The 9,753-nt window shown below is 32.5% G+C and overlaps 1 long non-coding RNA gene across 1 annotated transcript; it reads left to right on the top strand.

The window, feature by feature from the left end:
* Window positions 1–3,774: 3,774 nt before the first annotated feature.
* Window positions 3,775–9,753, top strand: LOC136270086 (uncharacterized). The gene is made up of 4 exons (XR_010707760.1): window positions 3,775–3,875; window positions 4,162–4,578; window positions 4,716–4,925; window positions 9,646–9,753. It is a non-coding gene; the product is annotated as an uncharacterized lncRNA (long non-coding RNA).

Raw genomic sequence — 9,753 nt, 5'->3', positions numbered from 1 at the left:
AGGATAGGGGGGTTGCTAACTCTGCCTTTGTCTTCTTATCTCGTAAAAGGTTAGAACCAATATAAAACAATGTATTACAAATCACGCGGTATAATGGCGTATTGTTAGAGACTAGGGGACACAAACAGAAAATTGCTGTACGATATGACCTGTTTAGCTAACTGAATTGGCATCCTGTCTCTATATAGAACTTTTTTAATACTTAAAACACATTCTTGTTTTACGATTCATGTGTACATATTCATACAGATATTCTTGAGTTATAAGCTCTTGAAAAAATAACTATTTTGTGTAGTAGCAGGATGAATATAGCCTCGGGTAGATTTGTATTTTAAACACATTTACGTTGATATGGTAAATCAAACATTCATTTTCATTGTGACCTATCAATAATGCACATCAGTTCGGCAGGTATAGAATGAACGGCGTTGCAGATGCACTAGAAAATTAAGAGAGACGGGACTGGTTTTTCTTTTTTAATCTAAACCCCTGTATTCTCTGTGAAGAGAATTTCTATGGCTCCCATTTGGCATGATTATCTTTAAATTAGCTATTAGACCACGCACCCATTTCTAAAGATAATTACCAGGTTAGATGATACTGATGATGCCGAACATGCTTTTAATGGTCATTCTCATTCCCAATATAACATCTTTGAAAATATCTTGACCTTACCATTATTTACTCACATCAAAAACTCAATACTCTATAACACTTAAAAAATATGATGTCACACAAAGGAGCTTTAGATACCTCATTTTCAACATATAGTTCTTGCCATTATTTAGGCTTAATTTAGTAATACCTAAGTATTCTTGTTTCACTTATCTCAAACATAAAAACACCCACAAAAATATGAATGAATGCTTGATATGATAGTAGAATGTTGTCAAAAAACAATCTCATAAAATGACCGTGGCAGATGTAGAGAAACCTGTTATCAGATCTTCTTTATTTATCGTTATTTCTGTATGTATATTTACTGTCTATTATCGATCAATTAAAACTTTAGATATCGATCAGAAAAACTTTTTACTTTCTTCTTATTTCTTATATCTACTTGTATGTATTGCTAGCATTGAGGCTTGACAACAACCTCTGCGTTTGTTGATTGTAGTCGTTGTGTAAAGTAATCTACTAAATAAATGTAATTGAAAGCATGATAACATGACATTTTAGTCCTGGCGTATGGAATATTGATTGTTTCTTATAACACAATTCGAAATTTGAATCAAGCATCTCGGATTTTGAATTTAAAAAAAATTACAATAGCAAATTGTCACCCGTCTTAAAAAATCCATACAGCGAAACAAAAATCCAAAGCAGAGCAAACACACCCCTGCGAATGTGTTCGGAATGTTTTCTTTATCGTTGCTTAGTATGTAATAAATCCAGTGGTGCTCGAATGAAAGTTTACGAGACTTCACCGAGATGTGTTTAGTTCCTGTGAAATTTCGAGCGGAAGTATAAGTGTTCGGATAATATTCTCAAAATACGTAAGTACTGGTCGATTTTCATATCATATCCTACTCTGATTTATGTTAAAACATCAACATCTTTTAAGATGTATGTCTTATTTCACCATCTAGCGGTTTTTTAAATTAAACAATGATACTCGAAACAGAGTTATCGTTCGTGTTCAACAACGTGAAGAGTGGTTGATAATATAAACATTGGGTTGCTTAATAAAATCATGGCCATGTTTGATGCTTGTGGTGTGCAAAACCATGTTTTAAAAAAAAATAATGGATGAATGTTTTGCATAAAAACTTAGTATATCGAGCCATTTTCAAGGAACATTCTGCATAAAATAGTACAGTCTGTTTCACTATTAGTGTTATTACTAGGTCAGGTGCGGATCTAAAATTAATTCTTAGGGGGATGTCTACTACGCATGTTAATTGTCGCAACAGCAGCAAAAAACTATTTTTGTATTGTCACATTTATTTCTAGGACACATTTTACCCACCAATTAATAAAGATAAAGTTTAAAATCAATAAACCTCTAAAATTTATATTTGACTACAAGTACCTAGATTCTCTAAAATAGACTATAAACACGAGGCACGATTTTTACTGCGAAACTGAAAGGGTAAAATAAAACCACGTGATTTAAAATTTAAATGACAATAACATTCGTAGGGGTGAAACACTGACATTTAAAAAGATTGAGGTGGGGTCAGGTGAACCATCCCCTGCATACCGGTCGCATCCGCCGTTTGCTCATTGTCATGATCATGAAAACGGAAGAAACAGTTGTAAGTACGGTGTATAAATAACAAGTACGAAAAACGTCAGTCAGGATGTGTCTTAATGAAACGTTGTATTTCCCTACAAGGTCATTGCGTCGACTAAGAACTTGCATAAAGATGATTGTTATCGAGATTATGGATACTCTTGTTCCAAAAACGTGTTTGTTAGTAGCTTGCCTTGTTTAAGAAAATGTAACTCAATGATTGAATGAACTCTGGCCTTTTGTATTTTATGTGTTTCTTGGAAAATATTTTTATAATCTTTCGCACGTGTTATCGAATTAGAAGCCATTTTTGACATCTGTTACAAAGACAGTTATACTTAATGTAAATTCCCCGTATCTGTATATGTATATTGTATTGTGTCACATTCTGGATTGGCCACTTCCGTAAATAACAAATCTACAAAAAGCATATGATACATGTTTATTCAAATTTTAAATTGTTATTTATAAGATCAAAATGTACATTGAAACGCAATAAGATGATGAAACTAATAAGGAACTTTGTCTACACAATTTTTTCTCTCAAGGCAATACATGATTGTACTCATCTGGTAATTCTGTTGAAAGTTTTTCATTTTCACGTATTGATTTGTTAAAAATTTTGAAATTAAATTTTTTGTGTGTTAATTCTTTTTATTGTAAAATAAATTTCATCTATTAATGACGTTATCAAACTTCTCATTTTTCTGGACATAGAAACGTACGAGAAAACAAAGTTGATTCACTTGACAGCCATCAATTTTAAAAATTAACTTTTTGCTAAAATTATGTTCTGAATTTTGCGTCATTTCAATGATATATATCAAACCATTCTTTTTACTGTAAAATAAATTTCATATATTAATGACATTATCAAACTTCTCATTTTTCTGGACATAGACACGTACGAGAAAACATATTTGATTCACTTGACAGCCATCAATTTTAAAAATTAACTTTTTGCTAAAATTATGTTCTGAATTTTGCTTCATTTCAATGATATATATCAAACCATTTTTTGTTTTTTAAATATAGTACCTTAAATAACTTTAATTGACAAGGTGTCAAGAATTTGAAAGAGATTAAAATGCAGTGTCTCTACAAACGTTACCTGTTCTGTTTTTAAATAAATATATATGTACGTACGTTCATATTATATCAACAATGTCAACCTTTTAATTAAAAAACGTTAAAAATTTGATTTTATATTTTTTCAAGTGTTCTGATCTTTGAAAGTATTGAACTCCCTGATTGATCAGAAGTAAAGGTCGTATGAAGATAACCTCATAACAATACCTGTCAGACTGTGATGAGTGTGAGAAGAAGGATGGTTTAAATTATACTGGATAGACAGATGATGAGAGGTTGCAAGATATATATATATATATATATATATATATATATATATATATATATATATATATATATATATATATATATATATATATATATATATATATATATATATAAAAATAGTCCAAGTAAGTTTCTACAACATTATAGAAAGCAAACATGCGTAACCCAAGCCAAGTTTTCTTTTTTCTTTTTTCTCCTACTTGGTGTCAACAATGCATCGTTTGGACGTTTTAGAGTGCACAAAAGGAGCGATCAAAACCTTACGAGTTTGGATCATAACAAGGTATCATAAGGTGTTCTTAAGCTAAGCATTTCATTTTTAATTTCTTTTGATAGGTTACAAAATCAAAATATTGAAAATAGTATAAACGCATCGGAAAAATCGGAATCAATGATAAACAATCAATTTTGAATGCTAAAGGACTACTTACAAAATTAAAGTTTGAGATCGTCAGAAAGGCGAAAGCTGTCGTCTTCTATTTTATCTTTTTCGTTTTAATTTGTTCTTCAAACGGTTTCATGTATCTTTTTGTCACAATTCTAGTATACTATCAACTCCTCTGTTGTAGCTGTTGGGTCGATGGTATCTGTTCATGGACAATCGCAATTCGACAGTTAGAGACAACACTTTTGGTGACTTTGAGCTGGCAAGCGATGGGAAGCTTTTGAATCACCTGTATCGCTACTTTCCATATGTCTTAATTGTACATCTTACAGCGCATTGAGATATCAATTGTCGCATCCTATTACATTGTGGAATTAAAAAAAACCCACATAAGTATAAGGTTTCAAGATTACAAAGACGTGTAAATTAGTGTATTAGTAATTGACTTTATTAGTATTTCATAAAAGTAGTTTTGTGTTTGGCATTTGTTTTAGAAACACCAAGGAATGTCATTCGACACATTTTTTGTTCCAACCTCTGAGTTCCGACCCTTCACCAGAGCATGCAGTTGAGTTCGGGGTTTTCCGAATGTCCAATAAGGGTGAACGTGGTTTTTCAAATCCTTTTAAAAATGATTTAAAGTGCTTTAATTGTTGATTTAGAGTGATTTTATTATTGTAGATAAAATCATTTGAAATGCTTCTTAAACTGTGTTTATTGAAAATTTATAATTTTCAGACGACGTACTATGGAAACAAAAAATTCTGTATATTAACGACGACACAGGAACAGGCTTTTTAATCATGCACCAGAAATCAAATCAGACGAATATTTATCTTGTTGTCACACGATCCAAAACTCCTTCAGGTCAACAACAGGCCATAAACACCACCGTGATAAACCTCAATCGGGACCAAAATGAACTAAGAGTGAAATCAACAAATTATGGTATGTTACAAGTTCCAATCTTAAATTTTAATCTTACAAACTGTTTTGTATATTCCTTGTCATTTTTCATATCTTCAAAAATAAAATTTGATGAAAAATATGTTGAGCACTGCTATAATGAAACATCTGAGAATTCAGTTTACCTCTTACACATAATGTCTATATAAGATACGATACATCACTACTGAATTCAAAATCCACTGATATTCCTAAAAATTGACTGATATTGTCTGACATCCACTGTACATTGACTGTACCTCACTGTACATTTCACTGACTTCCACTGTACCCCTCTGTACCCCCCTGTATATTTCTACTGAACAGCACTGTATCCCACTGTACACCACCTGACAGTCCTACTGACTTCCACTGTACCCCACTGTACGCCACTGTACAGGGCACTGACCAGCACTGTACCCCACTGTATGCCACTGTACCGGACACTGACCATCACTGTACCCCACTGTACGCCACTGTACTATTAATTTGAGAAAAAATCGGATTTTTAAAGCTTCAGGATATTTTTTTTTCTTCAATATTTATTTTTATTATGCTGTATATAGCATTATGCATAGATACAACCTGACAGAAGAATGCAACAGGTCGTTAAATTCATTTAGTATGTTTTATCTATTAACGTCTATTGTTATTGAATGTTACGATCACAAAATTATGATAATGCCCATAGCTATCAGGTGAAAGTTCTGAATTTTACATGTTGAATCTGATTATCAAAAAAGTGCATGTCAATATGTTTATTCTGCCAGTCATTGGAAAATACCCCCCCCCCCCCCCCCCCCAACCAGCAAGGTGCGTTATCATTCCTTATTGATGATATACGACAAGCCCTTGTTTAAATGATCGGGTTCTTAATTCTCTGTGTCTCATGAGTCGCCTTAACCCACTGAAAAACAATCAATTAAACACTGAATCCACAAAATACGTGTACACATGTCCGTGTTTCATGACTGCGCGCTTGACTACACAGGTACATTTTGAAGAAAGCGTGCGAGTTTCTAGCTCATATGTTGATTTCTTTTGATTAAAATTATATTTAAAAATTCATTGCAAATGTTGGGTTTTAATTTTGCAAAATAACATATAATGCAGAATGCATTTTAAATTTTAAACACAGAGAGAGAGAGAGAGAGAGAGAGAGAGAGAGAGAGAGAGAGAGAGAGAAAGAGAGATTAATCAAAAATCGATTGGGGTAAGAAATTGATTGTCTATTAATCTGCTTCTTTTACATACCGATTATTTTTCTTAAGTCTCAAGTTTATCTCTGCCAACTAACTCCCGGGTTAAAAAAAAAATCTGCAAACTTTAAGTCGAAAAATAAAATGTAGTACGGATAATACATCCCCCACCCTTTTCTTCCTCATCCACTTGCAAATTGATACCCCTTGCATGTATATCACTTTCTGATTGTATTGTATTGGTATCATATGTAGTCGTAGAAAACTTCATTATAAAATCTATGCTGGAACTGGTGGTTCTGATGCCGTAGGAGATAGGTAAAGTTAGCTACTAGTAACTGGCTACTAGTAACTGGCTACGAGAAGTAAGAAAACCTAGCTACTAGTAACTGGCTACGAGATAAAATCAAAGTTGGCTACTCGTAACTGGCTACTAGTAACTGGCTTCGAGAAGTAAGAGAAGCTAGCTACTAGTAACTGGCTACGAGATGAAAGAAACTTGGCTTCTAGTTACTTCTTACTGTCCATGTGAGAACACATACCTAGGATTTTTATTTGTGTTCTTAAGATGTACATTGCACTATATCACTGTCAATTGTCAATATATCTCAAGTAGTTGTATATATAAATTGAAGATATATGCCAGACTTGCTAATATCAACATTATGTCAAGTCATCCACATAATATTACGACACAATTACTCAGATATCCCTCTGTATGTAGTCAGCTACTTCTGAATTTCGTTACAAATATCTTTATTTTTTGTCTGTTTTTTAGCGGTTTTGTCAATATATCTCAAGTAGCTGTATATTTAAATTGAAGATATATGCCAGACATGCTAATATCAACATTCTATCAAGTCATTCACATAATATTACGACACAATTACTCAGACATCTCTATTTATGTAGTCAGCTAATTGTGCATTTTGTTACAAATATCCGTATATTTTGGCGGTTTTGTCAATATATCTTAAGTAGCTGTATATTTAAATTGAAGAAATATTCCAGATATGCTATTATCAACATTCCTTCAAGCCATCCACATAATATTACGACACAATTACTGAGTAATTGTGCCGTAATATTATGTGGATGACTTGACAGAATGTTGATATCAGCATGTCTGGCATATATCTTTAATCTATATGTACAGCTACTTGAGATATATAGAAAAAACAGACAAAAAATAAAGATATTTATAACGAAATGCACAAGTAGCTGACTACATAAAGAGAGATATCTGAGTAATTGTGTCGTAATATTATGTGGATGACTTGACAGAATGTTGATATTAGCATGTCTGGCATATATCTTCAGTCTATATATACAGCTACTTGAGATATATTTACAAAACAAACAAAAGATAAAGATATTTGTAACAAAATGCACAAGTAGCTGACTACATAAAGAGAGATATCTGAGTAATTTTGTTGTAATATTATGTGGATGACTTGACAGAATGTTGGTATTAGCATGTCTGGCATATGTCTTCAATATATATGTACAGCTACTTGAGATATATAGACAAAAAGCAAAAAGATAAAGATATTTGTAACAAAATGCACAAGTAGCTGACTACATAAAGAGAGATATCTGAGTAATTGTGCCGTAATATTATGTGGATGACTTGACAGAATGTTGATATCAGCATGTCTGGCATATATCTTTAATCTATATGTACAGCTACTTGAGATATATAGAAAAAACAGACAAAAAATAAAGATATTTATAACGAAATGCACAAGTAGCTGACTACATAAAGAGAGATATCTGAGTAATTGTGTCGTAATATTATGTGGATGACTTGACAGAATGTTGATATTAGCATGTCTGGCATATATCTTCAGTCTATATATACAGGTACTTGAGATATATTTACAAAACAAACAAAAAATAAAGATATTTGTAACGAAATGCACAAGTAGCTGACTACATAAAGAGAGATATCTGAGTAATTGTATCGTAGTGTAATGTGGATGACTTGACAGAATGTTGATATTAGCACGTCTGACATATATCTTCAATCTATATATACATTGTACAATCTATATTATTGACAATTGGCAGTGATATAGTGCAATGTACATCTTAAGAACACAAATAGAAATCCTTGGTATGTGTTCTTACATTGACAGTAAGAAGTAACTAGAAGCCAAGTTTCTTTCATCTCGTAGCCAGTTACTAGTAGCTAGCTTTTCTTACTTCTCTTAGCCAGTTACTAGTAGCCAGTTACTAGTAGCCAACTTTTATTTAATCTCGTAGCCAGTTACTAGTAACTAGCTTTTCTTAGTTCTCGTAGCCAGTTACTAGTAGCCAGTTACTAGTAGCTAACTTTACCTATCTAGCCGTAGGGGAATTTTAACGTGCTTATTCCTTTCTGACTCCGGGCCTCAATTTTTAACACTAGTAAATTCATGAGAGAGAGAGAGAGAGAGAGAGAGAGAGAGAGAGAGAGAGAGAGAATAATCAGAAATCGATTGGGGTAAGAAATTGATTGTCTATTAATCTGCTTTTTTACATACCGATTATTTTTCTTAAGTCTCGAGTTTATCTCTGCCAACTAACTCCCGGGTTGAAAAAAAAATTCTGCAAACTTTAAGTCGAAAAATAAAATGTAGTACGGATAATACACCCCCCCCCCTTTTTTTTCCTCATCCACTTGCAAATTGATACCCCTTGCAGTACTGTGCTATGTCGAAACGATTCATGCTAAGCATGAATATTATGTTAATAAAATCAATGCATTTTTGTTTATTTTTGACCTCGGTGTTGAATAACTATTAAATAGATATAATAAATCCCTCTTTTGTAAGCACTACATGCAAGTAGACCTAATTGTTAGTAAATAAAAAAAATCTTTTAAGACAGATTCTAAATGATTATGATCCTAAGGCACCCGGCAACCGTAATTGGTTTTTTAATCAAAAGTGAATATTCAGATTTGTGTTTTAACAGTGTATTTCCCCGACGTTTACATCTATTTATACCTAGGCTACAACACATATACACAGGTGGTCAGTTTTCACACCTCGACGCAGTCAGCCGGTCGTGTGTATAGTCTGCGCTTTTTTCTGTTTGTTCCGAGTTTTTCATTGTTCCAAGACAGACAAAAGATTTTTATATGTAGACATACACAAAGAAGGAGACAATACATCGTCGATATTAAAGATTACTTTTTAGCGTTGACTTTCATTCGTTATGAATTTAAATGACAACCATTCAATAACGAACTTCAATTCAAATCATGGGCATGGGGTTGAAATACTGTTTTGTTCTTAACGTAACTGTCTTTGATACACTATATGCATTAATAAATACATTAATCTTTCGATCATGTTTACTTATATATTAATAAATGATTTAATACCGGGTAATGACTCCTCTTAGAATACATCTAGCTAAGGTTGTGTCTTGACTCTTTTATTTACTGTGGCTTATTTTGTAAAGAAGAAAATTTGTTGACAACCCTATCTGTGCAATTTTTCCATTTTTGTTGATATTGTCTGAATTTTTTTTTTAAGGTTGTGAAAAGAACGAAGGGGAGACTGTTTTTGAATTTTGACAGACAAAAGCCGCCCTATAAAGGAGTTTTTATGTACTAAAAAAATAATAAACTGTCATAGCATTGA

The sequence above is a fragment of the Magallana gigas genome, chromosome 7 (assembly GCF_963853765.1).
Source record: "Magallana gigas chromosome 7, xbMagGiga1.1, whole genome shotgun sequence".
Lineage (NCBI taxonomy): Eukaryota > Metazoa > Mollusca > Bivalvia > Ostreida > Ostreidae > Magallana > Magallana gigas.
The sequence above is the reverse complement of the archived record's forward strand: the minus strand, read 5'-3'. Positions and strand labels throughout refer to the sequence as shown.